We start from the raw sequence: 19,028 nt of genomic DNA on the forward strand, positions 1-19,028 counted from the left end.
CCTGGTAGAAGGCTAAAGTTGGATAGGAGACCTGTATATGATGGACATGACTATTCATGGAGTACTTTATTTCATACATTTGATTAGTTGAAGCAATAAAAGGACAGAAACAGAGAAACCTGTGGTATAAACTCACTTCCTACTGTGTTTTGGACTGGTAGGTATGAACTTCTGAGAATCTGGATGAAGCAGTTACGAAAATAAAAGAACTGCTGGCTGAGCAGGAAAAGATGAACACTGTTTAGCTGAGAAATATTGATGAACTAGAGTATGAACTGGGTGAGAAAAAGGATTATAATATGTTCATAAGTATGACCCTTAGAGTCAAATAGCTTGAAACGCATGATGGGTCTGCTTGAATTGTATGAACTGAGTAACATAAAGAGGTACTTTAAAAAAATAAGCTAGCTAAAATGTTTTACCAGTGTAATAGTAACAAAAAAATAACATTCAGCCTAGGTGGCTGGTTAGTGATTTTTTTTCTCATTGAAAGTTATCATTTTGAAATGAATTAGAGATACTACACCACTATATAGACTGATACAGCTTGGTCATTATACGTATACAAACAGCTAAAGAATTTAACAATTTCACATTAATGTTATGTCGTGTATTAAGGTAAATAAGAATAACGTCGATCAGGTGCAAGTGTTCATATGGTTTAAGATATTTTAATGATGCACTGTTCATATATTACATACCATGAAAAACTATTAACCTGATCTGAAGAGGTTAATTAAGTGCTAATGATTTTCAGGTGAATTAGTCCTGGTGGGCATGCAGTGTGTTATGATTCATTACATGCCATAGAGTGTTTTCACTGATTGATTGATAAATTGATTATTAGTCGAATGGTGAAGTTGTGTGATGTCCCTGGTGGGTATGCAGTGTGTTATGATTCATTACATGTCATAGAGTACTGTCTTTGATTGACTGATTATTAGTAGATTGGTGAAGTTGTGTGATGTCCCTGGTGGGCATGGAGTGTGTTATGATTCATTGCATGTCATAGAATGTTGTCATTGATTATTTGATAGATTTATTAGTAGAATGATGAAGTTGTGTGATGTCTCTGGTAGGTATGCAGTGTGTTATGATTCATTACATGTCATAGAGTACTGTCTTTGATTGATTGATTATTAGTCGAATGGTGAAGTTGTGTGATGTCCCTGGTAGGTATGCAGTGTGTTATGATTCATTACATGTCATAGAGTACTGTCTTTGATTGATTGATTATTAGTCGAATGGTGAAGTTGTGTGATGTCCCTGGTAGGTATGCAGTGTGTTATGATTCATTACATGTCATAGAGTACTGTCTTTGATTGATTGATTATTAGTAGATTGGTGAAGTTGTGTGATGTCCCTGATGGGCATGGGGTGTGTTATGATTCATTGCATGTCATAGAATGTTGTCATTGATTATTTGATAGATTTATTAGTAGAATGATGAAGTTGTGTGATGTCCCTGATGGGCATGGGGTGTGTTATGATTCATTGCATGTCATAGAATGTTGTCATTGATTATTTGATAGATTTATTAGTAGAATGATGAAGTTGTGTGATGTCCCTGATGGGCATGGGGTGTGTTATGATTCATTACATGCCATAGAGTGTTTTCACTGATTGATTGATAAATTGATTATTAGTCTAATGGTGAAGTTGTGTGATGTCCCTGGTAGGTATGCAGTGTGTTATGATTCATTACATGTCATAGAGTACTGTCTTTGATTGATTGATTAGATTGGTGAAGTTGTGTGATGTCCCTGGTGGGCATGGAGTGTGTTATGATTCATTGCATGTCATAGAATGTTGTCATTGATTATTTGATAGATTTATTAGTAGAATGATGAAGTTGTGTGATGTCTCTGGTGGGCATTCAGTGTGTTATGATTCATTACATGTCATAGAGTGTTGTCATTGATTGATTATTAGTTGAGTGATGAAGCTGTGTGATGTGTAAAGTTTATATTACTCATGCTGGTTTTGCATTATTTGTTGTGCTGGAAATGTTTAAGGAATACTGAGAGAAAGTGATGCTGAGCCTCATTGGCTTCAGCTAAAGTTTATTTTAGTGCTTAGAACTTAAGCACCTTACAAAAAAAACTACCAACTTGAACATTATTACAGAAACATCATTGACTAGCGGGAAAAAAACAGGATAAATGTAGGGCAGCAAAATCACCTTAATGAAAATATCCAAGCAAATATAAAACATTGAAACCAGACAGGTGCAGTAAGCTCCATGGTCTGGCAGTCACCTGCCACCATTGTTAGGAGCTGTACCTGTGCAGAAGGTAGCATCTCCCTCCTTCAGTGGTCATGCTGGTATTACCAGTCATGTATATTGTGCTTTATTTGGCTGGGCATGGTGGCCATATTAAAGGTAGTTTAAACATGAGATGAAACAGTTAATAGCCTCCCCTCTAAATCCCTTGTTGGTCATTCTGACAGGTAGATAAGATGTTGTCTTCTCTGAAAAAGGACCATGATATGGACGTGTGTACTGTATAAATATAATCTCAGTAATCACAGTGTAAAAACACTAAAGAAATATAGACTTTTGAGTAGTTGTGTATCAATAAAGGCTTCCCTTAGGACTGACTGAGTTATAAATGTGATATTGGTACAGGAGGATTTCTGTTTAGTTTTTATTCTTAGAAAATAAGGTCAGTTTCTGTTCTATAATGGAGGAAATCTGAATAAAGTAGGCAATGATGTATTTATTCATTTGTTGTCCTTTAGGTTATGAACTTTTGGAAGCAATGAGACAGAATGTTGTCCGAGTCAAACTTTCCCTGTAAACAAATGCAGATCTTTTTTGCAGATAGAGGGATTTTGGGCGAAAGATTAGAGAGCACCGCATTAATGACAAAGGGATCCCATTATAATCATTAACACCTTTTTAGAGCACCACATTAATGAAAAATGGATCCCATTATCATCATTAACATCTTTTTAAGGGCATCACATTAATGCAAAAGGGATCCCATTATCATCATTAACATCTTTTTAGAGCACCACGTTAATAAAAAAGGGATCCCATTATAGGTTCATAGGTTCATACTAGGCTATCTGCCCTAGGGCATTTATGAGCCTAGCCAGAGTGTGTTTGGCTTTCGCCACCCATTTTAAATTAATTTTGCTATGCCCTTTTTCGAGGTTAGTATACTGTGCCTCTGTCTATCAGTGACAGGGAAGTGATACCCGGGGTAAACCTACGATCTCCCATCCACTAATCAAGATTCCTCCTGAAGAGAGTCAATGAGGGACTCTGCCTAATCTGGACTGGGATTTTATTCCAGAGTGAAGGGAGCCTCTGGGTTATGAATCTGTCCCTCCAGGATGTCCTATTTATTTCAGTGCTGAGGTTCAAGTTTCTCGAGCGCGCAGCTCGATGGGTTTTAGATTTTCTGAGGTGCAGCATGTCCACTAATTCCGGGTTAGACATGGCTTTATACGTCAGGCACAGATCGCCTCTGAGCAGGCAGTATGCCACTGAGTAGAGCTGGAGTTTCTTTAACCGGGCAGCATATGGCATCTGTTTGAGCCCTATGATCCTCTTGGTGAGGTACTTTTGGGGTCTTTCCAGTTGCTGCAGGTGTCTGGTAAGGTACATCCCAAAAGGGGCATTGTACTCAATTATGGGCCTGATGAGGGATGAGTAAAGAGGCACGATGACCTCCCCTGATCTAGATGTGAATCCCTTCATGATTAGGTGGGCTATATAAAATGTTTTTCTAACCACTTTGGCCACGTGGTTGTCAAATGAGAGATTTGCTATCAACTTGGGTCCCCAGGTCCCTAATTACTTCTTCTGTACTTAAAGGATTACCACCTATTTGGTAATTTGTGGGCACTTTGTTTTTGCCAAAGGGGATGACTATACACTTTTTGGCATTTAGCTTGAGGCCATGGCTCTGGCACCAGTTGTCTGTTTCTATGAGGCCCTTTTGGAGGATGCTTGTGTCGGCTGGAGAGTCGATTATGGTGTCCAGTTTGCAGTCATCTGCGAACTTGGTCAGCCACAGTCCTTCTGTGTTGGCCTGTACCTCCGAGAAATATAAACCAAACAAGAGAGGTCCCAGGCCTGAGCCTTGTGGGACGCCACTTGTAACTGGTTTGGAGTCTGACATGGCTCCAGCAATTCTAACCATGTGGGTTCTGTCCTTGAGCCAATTTGCAACCCATCTAGTGACATAGGGGTTTATATTTAAGCTAGTGAGCTTATCTATAATGCCTGAGTGGGGTATTGTATCGAAGGCTGTTGCGAGGTCCAGGTAGGCTGTGTGGACCACCTTCCCCTCGTCAGTGGCCTTGGTGACTGTTTCAAAGAAATTGACCAGGTTTAAGAGGCAGGATCTGCCCTTAACAAAGCTGAACTGAGTAGGATCCAGTGTCTGTAGGTCCCCAATATCTTTTTTTATGAGGTCCATGATGATCCTTTCCATAGCTTTGCAGACCAAGCTAGTCAGGCTTATGGGGCGATAGTTTCCAGGATCCGTTGAGGCACCACCTTTGTGGAGAGGGACCACTGTTGCTGTACGCCACTCTTTGGGTACATATCCTGTAGTAAGTCTAAGATTGAACAGTAGTTTTATGTTTGGGTTTAGCTCTTCTTGGAGTTCATGTAGGACGCAGCCCGGGACACCGTCTGGTCCCATTGATGCTGTGTTTTTTGCTTTGGAGAGGGCGGCTCTTACCTGAGCATCTGAGATGTTGGGGGCAGCACTCTGCTGGGATAGATATTTGCCCTTTTGGTGGGGAGGGGGGGAGAAGTTTGCGCTGAACCTGTCAGCTAGGATGTTGGCAATGTCTGTGGGTTCGATGTATTTTTTGTCATTTTGGACTAATTCTGAGCATATCTGGGAATTCCCACCCAGGTTCCTAACATAACTAAAGAAAGCCTTGTGATTATCCTTAGTGTCCTGTGCAATTTTTCTCTTGAAGCTGGCCTTAGATGATTTTATGAGTGCCCGTAGTTTTTTGCTAATACTGATCAGAGATGCCTTCCATTTTTGGGATGTTGCTCTATCATGTAGTAACTTCCTCCTTCTATTGTATAGTTTGTTTATGGCTGGGGTCCACCAGACAGGACGTCTGCCTTTGGAGGATTGGGTCTTGGTTTTATTTGGGATTGCATGATTCATGCATTCCTGAAGGTGTTCATAGAATGCGTTTATAAAGGATTCTGTGGTCTGCGTCGTATTTTCCACAGGCTCGGGGGCTTTGAATGATTCCACCTCAGTTTTGAGGAGTGTGAAATTTGCTTTAGAGAGGTTTTTCACTGTGGTTTTCTGGGCAGGGGGTGGGGTCGGGATGTGAATATCCAGTGAGATTAGTTTATGGTCTGATCTTACCAGTGAGGGATACACTTCTGGTCTGGAGCATAGAGTCCCCATATTGGTGATGATCAGGTCCAGTATGTTTTCCCCTCTTGTGGGAGTGGTAACAAGTTGTTCCATAGCATTTGAGTTTATAAATTCTAGGAACCTTTGGGCTAGGGTGTTGGAGCTAGAGTAATGCTCCCAGTCTATGTTTGGGTAGTTGAAGTCGCCCAATATAATGGTGTTTGGAGAGACCTTCATATTTTCCAGTGTTCTCAGGAAGGCCGAGTGGGGTTCCTGGGTTTGGGAGGGTGGTCTGTAGCAGGCTATAAACTGGAAGGCAGTTTTACCCACTCTTAGTTGCACATGGATAGTCACTGATGCTTCATGCTGTGCCACCAACCTGGAGGTGTGGGTATCTTTGAATATCGATACTCCCCCTTTTGTGGTTCGGTCCAAGTTTTGGGGCCGAAAAGCATGGTATGAGGTATAACCTGGTAGTGCTGGGGTGCTCTCGGGAGCCTTGAACCAGGTTTCTGTTACTGCACAGATATCGATGTTCTCCATGCTAAGGAGAGTTTCGAGTGCGTGCATCTTGAGGTTTAGACTTCTGGCGTTGAGTAGCATTACTCTTAGTTTCTTATCCCTTGTGATACCTATGGAGGTGGGTTTGTCTTTTGAGCCTTGCCTAAAAAAGGCACTATGGGGGAAGCAAGAGCCTTTGCCAATATCCGAAAGCCCAGTGGTGACAGGTGCAAGCCGTCCCTAGCGAAGCATCGTGGCTTGTCGAGCGTGTCATCACAGGCTGACAGGCATTGGATCCCCTTTGAATGGCACCAATACTTAAGCCAGTTGTTGAAATTGATCATCTTGTCTTCATATTGTGGCATCATTCTTGGTGAGGGTAAGATGCTACTCAAGGTCAGGGTCATACCGGCCTGGGCTACATGCTCAGAGAGCTCCTCTATGTCTCTTTTCATGTAGTCCAGAGAGGTACGTCTCAGGTCATTCACACCAGCATGGACAATGACCGAGTCATATTTGTACTTGCCTTGGAGTGACCTGAGTGCTTGTGTTATGTGGTGGATCCTAGCACCCGACAGGCAGCTCACCGTGACCTTCTCCTTGTTCAGCCTGGTGAGTGGGACGTCAGTGTGCCTGACGATAGAGTCACCTATTACAAGTGTATCAGGTGTGTTGTTTAGCCTTAAGGGCTGTGACTGTTCGGCACACTGGCTTTGTAAGCTATGTGTTGCACGTGTTTTGTTTTGGGGTATCAGTTGCTTGGGTGTCTGCTTTGGAGGTCTCTGCTGCTTAGGCAGATTTTTATTTAGAGCCTCAGAGTATGTTTTCGTGTGTTTATGTGTTTGGTTTGCTGTCGTGGTAGGTCTATGTGAGACTGGAATTGTAGAGAGTGTGGTTTTCTTTTCCTTCTGACTGGTTACGCCAGTACTGAGTTGAGAGAGCTTAGCCTGCAGTTTGGCTATATGGTTGCATCTCTCACATGTGTTGGAATTTGTTGGGAGGAGGAGGAGAGGGTTGTCTTTGTACATGAGGCAGTTGTAACATTGCCTCAAGATTCCCAGATTCACCAGCTGGACCGGAGAGGAGATTGACAACTGACCTTTGGACATGCTAGAATACTGTTGGGAATTCCTTTATAATTGAAAAAAAGGGTCAATGGGGAACAAGGTACTCAAAGGTAGTTTGTGAGGGTGTAGTGCTTTTAATTTTTTAGTGCTGACTTATATAATTGCTTTAGTGAGCAAGTGCCAGGTAACTTAAATGCAATGTATCATCATTAACATCATTTTTAGAGCACCACATTAATGAAAAAGGGATCCCATTATCATCATTAACATCTTTTTAGAGCACCACATTAATGAAAATAGGGATCCCATTATCATCATTAACATATTTTTTAGAGCATCACATTAATGAAAAAGGGATCCCATTATCATCATTATCGTGTTTTTTAAAGCACCACATTAATGAAAAAAGGATCCCATTATCATCATTAATGTCTTTTTTAGAGCACCACATTCATGAAAAAGGGATCCCATTATCATCATTAACATCTTTTTAGAGCACCACATTCATGAAAAAGGGATCCCATTATCATCATTAACATCTTTTTAGAGCACCACATTAATGAAAAAGGGATCGATCCCATTATCATAATTAACATCTTTTTAGAGCACCACATTAATGAAAAAGGAATCCCATTATCATCATTAACATCTTTTTTAGAGCATCACATTAATGAAAAATGGATCCCATTATCATCATTAACATTTTTTAGAGCACCACATTAATGAAAAAGGGATCCGATTATCATCATTAACATTTTTTAGAGCACCACATTAATGAAAAAGGGATCCCATTATCATCATTAACATCTTTTTTAGAGCACCACATTAATGAAAATAGGGATCCCATTATCATCATTAACATCTTTTTAGAGCATCACATTAATGAAAAAGGGATCCCATTATCATCATTAGCATCTTTTTAGAGTGCCACATTAATGAAAAAGGGATCCCATTATCATCATTAACATCTTTTTTAGAGAACCACATTAATGAAAAAGGGATCCCATTATCATCATTAACATCTTTTTTAGAGCGCCACATTAATGAAAAAGGGATTCCATTATCATCATTAACATCTTTTTTAGAGCACCACATTAATGAAAAAGGGATCCCATTATCATCATTAACATCTTTTTTAGAGCACCACATTAATGAAAAAGGGATCCCATTATCATCATTAACATCTTTTTAGAGCACCACATTAATGAAAAAGGGATCCCATTATCATCATTAACATCTTTTTGTAGAGCACCACATTAATGAAAAAGGGATCCCATTATCATCATTAACATCTTTTTCCCATTTTTGATGGGCTCTATGTATAATGTGAGCTTATGCCACTACATTTGATTCAGAGACCCTCTGTAAACTTCAGCCTGCTGCACCTCTTCTCTCATGCAATCCATCCATCCTTGACTGGATATTCTTGTCCCCCTTCTTTTCTTCCTGTCTGTCCAACATCTACTTTACCTAATCATTTTCTGCTTTTTTTCAGTGTGACTGAACAATTCTAATTTGTTCTCCTTGTACTCCAGAGTAACTGGGTCTACCATGGCTTCCACTCTAATGTGCTCAATTTTTTTACTTTCCCACAATATGTACCTTACTTCCTGTCTCAGGCAATTTATCTCTATCACCTTAAGATTTATCTTCTGCCAAGGTTTCTATGTCATATACTAGTTGCGCCATTGTTTTGTACACCTTACCTTTAACCTTCTCTGGCATTGTTCTGACCCATACTACCCATGATACTTTGGGACAGTTTATCTCTATCACCTTAAGATTTCTGTTCTGCCAATGTTTCTATGTCATATACTAGCTGCACAATTGTTTTGTACACCTTACCTTTCAGCTTCTCTGGCATTCTTCTGACACATGCTACCCATGAAACTTTGGTACAGTTGACTGCAGTGCCTCTAATTCAGGCTTTGACTTCCAAATTCAGTCTTCCATTCTGTTCAGCTACACCTCCTAAATATTTGCTGTTAAGTTTTTCCACCATTTCCCTTCTTCACTTTCAGCTTTTTATGATCCCCCCCCCCATTTGCTTCTCAGATGACCATTTTGTCCCATATGCCTTCAGGTTTACTTCCCACTCCTCTGTCATTTGTTGAAATTTCTGTTCATAATCTACTTGTAATGCCACATTGTATGTATAATGCAGCTTTGTTTATCTGTTCCTTGTGATCCATTTGCTAGTTTAGTCCATTACCAGCCTAAAAAGAAGTAGGCTAAGAGATTAACCCTGATGCATGCCAACTAACATGCTCTCTAAGCAGCTGCAGTCCCTGGTGTTGTGAACTCCCATATGATTTGTTTCTATTGTGTGGAAATCAGATGTACTGTTTCTAATCATGTGGATTATTAAAGATATCTCTCTGTTCGAGCTGTGCCGTTTATTACATTGCCAGTACCAGCGTTAACATTTTGTTTTACCACTGGGATCCCCACTGGGATCTGAACACTGTTCATACTTGTGTTATTGGGTCCCTAAATGTAGCCTGCATTAATTCTGTCGATGTTTCTAAGAATTCTCACATCAGCTTTCTTGGGACCTTCCCTTATGCTTGCTGTAAGTCCTGGAATGCCTTTTGTTCATCTCCAGCTTCTTCTTCCCTATCTGTTTCACTGCAAACATCAAGTTGGTTGTTTTGCATCCTGACCTGAATCTGAACTGCTCATCTCCCATCTTTCTTCCTACCAGCACTTTCTTGCAGTGTGACAGGAGTTTGCCTCTGTACTGTCCACACTTGTGAATATCCTTTTGTTGTTTTATACCAGCAGTACAATGCTTATTTTCCATCTGGATACATCTTTCAGGCCATATATGATGAGGATCCAAATTATCTATTTCTCTCTTAACACACCTAATGTCTTCCTCATATCTGCTGTGACTTTGAGCTTGCAGCTTTTCCTGACTTCATTTTTCTAGTGCACTTTGTACTGTGGTAAACAGTAATATGAAAATCATTACCCACCCCCTATTTTGTCTTCCATTCCATAGTTTAAGCTTGTTTGAGATCCCCACTTAAGCCACTAGATGGCAGTAGGACACAAGGCGTAGTTTATGTACCAAGCTGAATCACAGGTTCAGATCTCAATATATATACTGACAAGAAATAATCCATCCTTCTTCCATATATTTCAAGGACAAACTCCCTTAACATCACGGGAGCGTAGGTTTACTTTTCTAACTACTTTTATTTCTCCCATTTAACATGGCTTTTCTGCCACATGCAGTCTAACTTAGCTGCTAAGTAGTATCCCAGTGCTGAACCTGACTGATTGGTTCTCAGCACTCTTGTCTCTCAACTCTACCTGCTTTGTTCATCCTCCGGGCTCACTCCGCTCCCCTACCCTGCCCCAATTCTCACCTACCTCCACTATCTCTACATTTATAGCCACTAAATCACTCCCATATCCAGACAAACCAATCCTATCCCTCCATCCTCATTTACATCATACAATTCCACCCCTCCCCTTCCTTCTAGTCCCAGAACCCTCATCTCCCCTTAGCTATCACCTACATTTGAGCTATCCCATTTCTCTTTCCATCCTGCTTTATATTCATCCATAGCTTGAAGCTATGATAAACAACTATGCCTATAAAACCTAACTTCTCTTCTCCTGCCTTACCCTTCTCACAAGTCTTCCTAATACTAATTACTCTCTTCCTTTTCATACAAACCACACATTCCCCAAAATGACATGCACTTGACAGCCATCATATTGCTTACCTCTACTTCTTCAACAACGTTCTCCTTTTTCCCTACAAACTTATTTCTATACACAGCTACGTTTCTCCAATCTTACTTAATCCTTCTCTTTCTCACTACCTAACTCTAAAACCAGATTCAAAGCACTCCAAATACCTCTTCTCCCACATCTGCCAACTCATTACCATCCTTCTCTCTGGAGACATCCACCCTAATCCTGGCCCCTCATCTCCTCATAACTCAAAGACACCCCTACTCATTCCACTCTTAACTAGAAAGCCCCTTCTTTTCAGTACAGTAAATGCTCAATGTTTATGTTACAAAATCCCTAACTTCCATACCTGGCTTCTCCATAGTCAACCAGATAGCCTGTCTATCTCAGAAACCTGGCTAAAACCCCATATCAAAGACTCTGAAATCATCCCTCCCAACTACTACATCATTAGAAAAGACAGGACCCATAAGAAAGGTGGCGGAGTAGCACTCCTCTACTCATCTTCCCTTTTAGTTACCCCCTACACTAAACCCATTCCCCAATTTGTCAATGCTGAACTAACCCTAGCCCTACTTCAGGTGAACAAACACAAACACACATGCATAGCTGTTCTCTACATACCTCCTGGAGACAACATCCATTTTCTTGAGGATATCCTCTCCTGGTTCTCCCCTAACATTAGCAATGAGACCATAATCCTTAGTGACGTTAATATTAACTAGACCTCCATCCAATCCCCCACAAGTTCCCTAAACCTCAACCTTTATAACTTCTCACAGCTAATCAACTATATTACAAGACCCCCAAAGACTATTCCTCCAGTAGCACCCTTGGATTCTAGATGTTCATTGTGCATACAGCTGCAGTAATCACGTATGGGTTCTCTGCCGTCAGGCGGGTCCTCGGTCGGCCGAATTCCAAAGTCTAGGTCCGGTGTCGGTTGTTGTCACTTTCTTTCCTGATGTCATTGCGACAGGGGTATATAAGCACAGCCAACGCCATATTCTTCAGTCTTTTTTGCCGCGCGGTGCCGAAGCAGAAGCAGTTCACAAGTGCCGGTCGGCCAGCTCCTGAATTTACGAAAAATTGGAACCGAAGTCTTCTTTAAAGCTAAGTACCCCGTTGGGGAAACTTTTCTTGCCTCAGACCGATGTCAGACAAAGTTAACAATTGTATTTCTTGTGGGAAGCAAATACCGCATAAGGATTTCCATTCCCTCTGCATACCTTGCTTAGGCCCAGACCACGACATCTCGAGCTGTCGCTTTTGCGCTACTTTCAATAAACGCACTATTAAGCGTCGGGTGGAGTTCGCCCAACATTACTTTGGTAAAGCCTTTGATTATAAAATGTCGTTGGAGACTCCGACTACCGTTTTGTCCAAAAAACGCAAGGACAAGGACCGACACGCGAGGTCCGCGGTCTCCACCGACACCACGCCAAAACCGGCTGCACGTGGTCCGGTTCTCAGCGAGACGCCTATGCAGTCCCTGACTACCGACGACACTTCCTTGGCGGTGTCTTCTGTAACTGAGACCGCAGGTACCTCGGCCCTTACTCAGACTACAACCGAAGCCACTGTGAGTGTTGAGCCTCCTAATGTGGACAGGTCCACTTCCACCCAGGGTGTCTTTAGACCCTCATCTTCCTTTTCCATTAAGGCCTTTACTAAGTCCAAATCAGCCATGCATGAACACTCGTACTCCCCTTATGAAGAATCCGATGCAGAACAGTCCATTCCTTCTGTATCTCCTCCCAGAGGATTTTTCTTTTGGGGAAACCTTGCACACCTTGAGGGAACACTTCCATTGGGAAGGCCAAGACTTTTCTGATTCCAAGAAAAGGCTTAGGGAATTTCTTTTGTTACCTCAACACAGACCTCTGGCTATACCTCCTGTCTTGGACATACTTGATGATGTTTACTCGGAGGCTTGTCTTAATCTGGATTCCCTGCCTCCTGCCCCAGTCAAACCTGATAGGTACCACAGAGTTCCTAACTCTCACCAATTTCTTTTCAAATGCCATAATGCTGACCCTGAAACCATTTCTCAAGGCCCCAAGGGAATGAAGGCCTCTACTGCTAAGAATCCACTACCTTCCAAAAGAGAATCTAGATCCTTGGAAAGGTGGGGAAAAAAGGTATACACCTCAGCCACCCTAGCCATGAGGGCCTTAAATTGTCAGTTCCATTTGCTTAAATATCAGCAGTTTCTGTTATCACAATTAAGAAATAAAATGTCTCAACCTGAACAACCAGATTTGAAGGAATTGCAGGATATGATGCATAGTGCAGAACAGGTGGGTAAACACACCTTACAATGTGGCTATGATGCCTTAGAGGCCTCAAGTAGAGCTGCTGTTACAGGATCAGTCATTTGTAGACATGCCTGGTTTAGGGAACAAAGCTTGCCTGATCATGTTAAAGCTAAACTACTAGATGCTCCTTTACAAAAGGATGTGTTATTTGGTACTAATGCTGAGGAGATACTATGGAAAATGGAGGAAAAAGCTAAATCTATGCAAACTGTCAAGGCTTTTCTACGGGTACAACCACCTCGTTTTAGCAGAAATTGGCCCTCTAAAAACTGGTCCTTTCCAGCCACGGACAAGCCCCAAAGAGGTAGATACAGGCGCACTAGGGGCAGCAGAGGACAATCTCAAGGATCATATAGAGGCAGACAATGGCAAACTCCAGCACCAAGAGGTGGCGAGGACAGTGCAAAACAATACAGAAAACAAACCCAATGACTTCCTCCTTTTCATGCCAAGCAAGTCTCAGCTGGCAGCTCCCTTGGGAGGAAAGCTGGCATTATTTACAAGAAATTGGCATATTATCACAATAGACAAATGGATCCTGGACATTATAAACAGAGGCTACAGATTTCATTTTCACACTCTTCTGAAAATGAGAGGCATGCCAAACCTGCCACACAATCAAAGGGCAGAGGCACAAATACAAATTTCAAAATTCATGGACATGAAAGCTATTCAAGAGGTACCTACTCACGAACAAGGTCAAGGTTTTTATTCCAGACTATTTCTGGTACCAAGGAAAGGAACCGACTGGAGACCCATTTTGGACTTATCCATCCTAAATACATTTCTACTCGTACCAAAATTCAAGATGCTCACATTACAGCAGCTTCTTCCCATGCTGGGCAAGGAGTTTTGGCTGGTAACATTGGACCTCAAGGAGGCATACCTGCATGTCCCAATCAGACAAAGCTGCAGAAGATACCTCAGATTTCTTGCAGGTTCAATCCACTATCAGTTCTCTGCATTGCCCTTTGGCTTATCTACTGCGCCCAGAGTATTCACAAAATGCCTGGCATCAGTAATTGCCTACTGCAGACTTCAAGGGATACAAATTTACCCTTATTTGGATGACTGCCTGATCCAAGCGGACAGCAAGCACACACTTCTGGAACATCTGGCTTATGCAACACGGTTACTGAATTCTCTGGGATACACAATCAACAAAGAGAAATCCAGGCTAACACCATCTCAGAAAATAACTTTCCTGGGTGCCAACTTGGACACAAACACCCAGATGGCCTATCTTACGCCAGAAAAACAGGGGCAACTAACTCAGTACTTCAAAATACTAGCAAATTGTACCAGGCTTACTGCAAGGAAAATCCTGCAGGCTCTGGGCTTCATGGCATCTTGCATTCTTTTAATCCCATGTGCAAAGTTGCATATGAGAAAACTTCAATGGTACCTAAAAAACCTATGGTCTCAACACAGCCACAATTTGGAAACAATAATACCAATAATTCCATGTTTGCAAAAGGAATTTCTATGGTGGGCCCAAGCATGTCAAACAAACACAGGTCTCCCATTCTGCAAGCCTCAAGCAAATCAAGTCATCACAACAGACGCCTCAGATTACGCCTGGGGGGGCGCACATGACAGGCAGGTGCATTCAGGGCAAATGGTCCCAAAAGGAAAAGCACCTTCACATCAATCAAAAAGAAATGCTAGCAGTGATAAATGCAATTACAGCATTCAAGGACCTCCTGCATCCAGGACAATTATTGATAAGAACAGACAACACCACAGTGATGTGGTACATAAACAAACAAGGAGGAACACATTCATATCCCCTGTGCAGACTAGCCATGACACTTTGGAACTTGGCTCTGGAATGGCAAATCGAACTTCAAGCACAGTACTTGCCAGGTTTGCAAAACACGCTGGCAGACAATCTAAGCAGAAATATGACAGATCCACACGAATGGAAGTTGCATCCTCAGGTGTTTACAAAGATAATCCAAGCGTGGGGGAGGCCAGACATAGATCTCTTCGCCTCCCACAGGAATCATCAATTGGAAAAGTTTTGTTCAAGGACCTTTCATCCAAAGGCCTGGAGAGTGGACACCCTTTCATTTAGTTGGACAGCATGGACAGTGTACGCTTTCCCACCTCTGCCTCTTCTGCCCAAGGTGCTCTTGAAAGCAAGAGCAGACAGACCGAAGATGATACTGATTGCTCCAGACTGGCCAAGACAGCACTGGTACCCACTCCTGAGGAGCCTAACACATACTCCTCCCTGGCCTCTACCTCTAATGCCTCTTCTGCTGACTCAGCACAGCTACAAAACTCTTCACAGTCAGCTGAAAACACTCAATCTCGCTGCATGGAAAATTCCTTAACACCACAACAGACCCTACTCCCGAAAGAGGTGCAGAATGTCATTCTGGAGGCCAGAAGGCCATCTACTAGAAAGGTTTACTCCGCAAAATGGAAACGGTTTTGCTCTTGGAATGAGAAAAAAGGCCAGGACCCTAGAAAACTGAATTTGCCTCAGGTATTACAGTATCTAGCTGAGCTGCTGAACAGTGGACTTTCATTTTCCTCCATAAAAATCCATGCCTCAGCCATTTTTGCAGAATTCAACACGAATCCACCGTTATTCTATCACCCACTTTTAAGACAGTTCCTCAGAGGGGCTAAGAATATAAGACCACCAAGGAAACAACCAGTGCCAGCCTGGGATCTTAATTACATTCTAGAAAAATTAACATTGCCTCCTTTTGAACCAGCTGCCTCAACAGATTTGCAATATTTGTCCTGGAAAACAGCTTTCCTTCTGGCCATTACCTCAGCTCGTAGGGTTTCGGAACTACAAGCCCTCATGGCTGTGCAGCCCTTTCTCATCTTCCATCAGGACAGGGTTTCCCTTCGAACCAACCCGTCATTTATGCCTAAAGTGGTATCCAGGGTAGCTTTGAATCAAGCCATACACTTACCTACCTTTTACCTCAATCCTCAAAACAAAGGGGAAAGGCTGCTACATTCCTTAGACATCCATAGACAGCTATGTTATTATTTGGACAGAACAAAGCCTTTCAGGAAATCAGAACAACTTTTTGTGTCCTATGCTGTAGGAGCTCAAGGGAAGCCTGTTTCCAAACAGACAATTTCAAAATGGATAGGCCACTGCATACGATTTTGTTACTCCTATCATGGGAAATCTGTCCCTACAGGCATCAGACCCCACTCCACCAGGGCCACTGCTACCTCTACAGCCTTCCTCAGAGGAGTTCCTACCAAAGATATTTTGGAAGGCAGCCACTTGGAGTTCTGTACATACCTTCACAAAACACTACCACCTGCCCTTATAATCCAAAACTAGAGCAGGCTTTGCCACTGCTGTGTTGCAGGGCATTCTGGCTCATCCCAGTTCCACCTAGTGCCTACCACCCTGTGTGTAGCTTTGGGATTCTACCCATATGTGATTACTGCAGCTGTATGCACGATGAACATAGTACAGTTTTGTACCTACCATAAATGCAGATGTTCAAGTGCTAATACAGCTGCAGTACAGGTTTCCCTCCCTCCTTCCCCTCTTGGTAAAGGACTAGTGGCTAACACCTCCTCTTACAACCTAATTTGGGTTATCCTCCTATGGTGTATTTGCTTGCAACTACTGTTTTTTGATTACATTGCATTGCTTGAATATATTTATATATATAATTTATGTATTGCCTTCCTTCTGGGAGCACCTGACATCTGGGGCAAGAAAGACTGAAGAATATGGCGTCGGCTGTGTCTTATATATCCCTGTCGCACTGACGTCAGGAAAGAAAGCGACAACAACCGACGCCGGACCTAGACTTTGGAATTCGGACGACTGAGGACCCGCCTGACGGCAGAGAACCCATATGTGATTACTGCAGCTGTATTAGCACTCGAACATCTGCATTTATGGTAGGTACAAAACTGTACTTTTCTCACCCTCAATATATCTCTCTGATAGCGGCACCCTGCCCGACACTCTTAGTGATCACCTTTCCTCTTTTGCTCATCGCCTCCCTTCTTCCTGACAACTATCCCATACTTGCATATCTACATGCTCTCTAAAGAACTTCAGCACTGAAATATTCTCTACCTCTCTAAAGCACATAAACTGAAACCCTCTAAAAACCTTCCCCTTAGACAATGCTGTCACCCACTTTAATACAACATTCTTAAACCTACTAAATACTTTTGTCCCCTCCAAAACCAAAAGAATAAAATGTAACAATGCCCCATGGTTAACCAAAGAAACCACAACGTTGATGCATCTACAAGACAAAGCCTGGAAGCACTACCAGAAACATAAAACTCCCACCTCCCTAAATGAATTTAAAGTATTTCGTAACAAAGTCAAAAAGCTTATCATATCTGACCGCAAATCCTATTTCTCTATACTCCAAAATAACCACAAGACAAACCCCAAAGAATTCTGGAATGGTATCACCACCCTCCTCACCCCTGGCAAAAAAGACAATCCCTGCCTTAATCCAAATCCCTCTAACTTGGCCTTAGCCACCCAATTCATTTCCTTCTTTATCAACACCATAGCCAAACTAACATCATCCTTCACCAACAATGCTTCATCATCACACTCTCCTATCCCTTCCTCCACCAACTCAACCAGCTCTCTTCCCCCTCCCTTATCTTATCAAATCCATCTCTACATCTACCATTAAAAAACTCCTTATGAACTTGAAACCTTGCTCTAACACCCCTGACGACCTTCCTTCCTTCCCACTTTCTAAAAACAATTGCTGAAGCCATCACTTTCCCTATCTCCATTCTAATAAATCAGTCAGTCCAAGAAAGCTGGGTTCCCCAACTCTGGAAAAAGACCTTTATCATGTCACTTCATAAAGGGGGCAACAACAACAATATTCCCAATTTTCATCCTATTGCCATCTTATCCTCCACCTCTATAATACTAGAAAAATGCATTCACCTACAACTTTTACCCTACCTCATTGAAAGCCACCTACTCACCCCCCACACAACATGGGTTCAGACCTGGCCACAGTACTACCACTGCTCTACTCTCCTTCTTCAAAACTTGTCAATACAGCTCATGATTCTGGCTATCTCGTGTCCACCCTACTTCTGGACTTATCCAAGGCCTTCAACACTCTCTCTCATAACCTTCTTCTATCCAAACTCTCCAATCTTAATCTATCCATCTCTTCTACCAACTCGTTCACTAGTTACCTCTCCAACAGACAACAAACTATCAAATGGAAAAAAGCCATTTCCTCCTTTCTTATCACTCCTACTGGTGTACTCCAGGGTTCCATATTAGGTCCCTTACTGTTCAGCATCTTTATAAAAGACTTCCATCTGTCTACCTCCAAGGCTAAGCTTATCCAATATGAAGATGACTCTACAATTATCTGTTCAGCCACCTCCATCTCCTTTCCCTTAAAACTAACTCAAGAGGCCTTCTTTTCCAATGAGCACTGGATGTTAGATAACCATTTAGCACTCAATGCATCAAAAACTAAACTTTTATATTTACCCCCCCTCTAAAAACACCATTATAGACAAGAACTCTTTTATTATTACTAGCCAAAACAATACCTCTCTCAAGATAGTATCCCATACCAAACTCTTAGGTGTCCTTATCGATGAACACTTTAAATTTGATATCCACCTAAAAATGAATATAAAAAAAACTCACCCAAAACTCGGTATGCTTTATCGCCACTATCGCTGCCTCACTCCCTCTACTAAGTTTGTTCTCTCTACTACTTACCACTGTATGCCAGGCATAGATCTACCCTCAAAAGCCTATAGGAGACAAATACAGGGATAGGGCCTTGAGGTAGTCTGCCTGTACTCTTTTAGTGAGGAACCTCTATGGACGTTACAATTGTTGGGTATGTCTGGTTAGGTACATACCAAAGGGGCATTGTACTCAGTGATAGGGGTGCATACCAAAGGGGCATTGTTCTCAATGATAGGTCTGATGAATGCTGAATACAATGGAACAATGACTTCTTTGGACTTAGATGCCATACCTTTGTTTAAAAGTTGTGCAACTTAGAATGATTTCCTCACCACTGTAGACATGATGGTCAAAGGCTAGATTACTACCTATGTGTGTCCCT

The 19,028-nt window shown here is 42.0% G+C and overlaps 1 protein-coding gene across 1 annotated transcript in view; it reads left to right on the top strand.

The window, feature by feature from the left end:
- Nucleotides 1-19,028, top strand: part of LOC122798788 (zinc finger protein 665-like) — a 173,392-nt gene that overhangs the window by 95,601 nt on the left and 58,763 nt on the right. The window lies entirely within an intron of this gene.

This window comes from Protopterus annectens, chromosome 3.part1 (genome assembly GCF_019279795.1).
Source record: "Protopterus annectens isolate FY-2018-M chromosome 3.part1, PAN1.0, whole genome shotgun sequence".
NCBI classification, from domain to species: Eukaryota; Metazoa; Chordata; order Ceratodontiformes; family Protopteridae; genus Protopterus; species Protopterus annectens.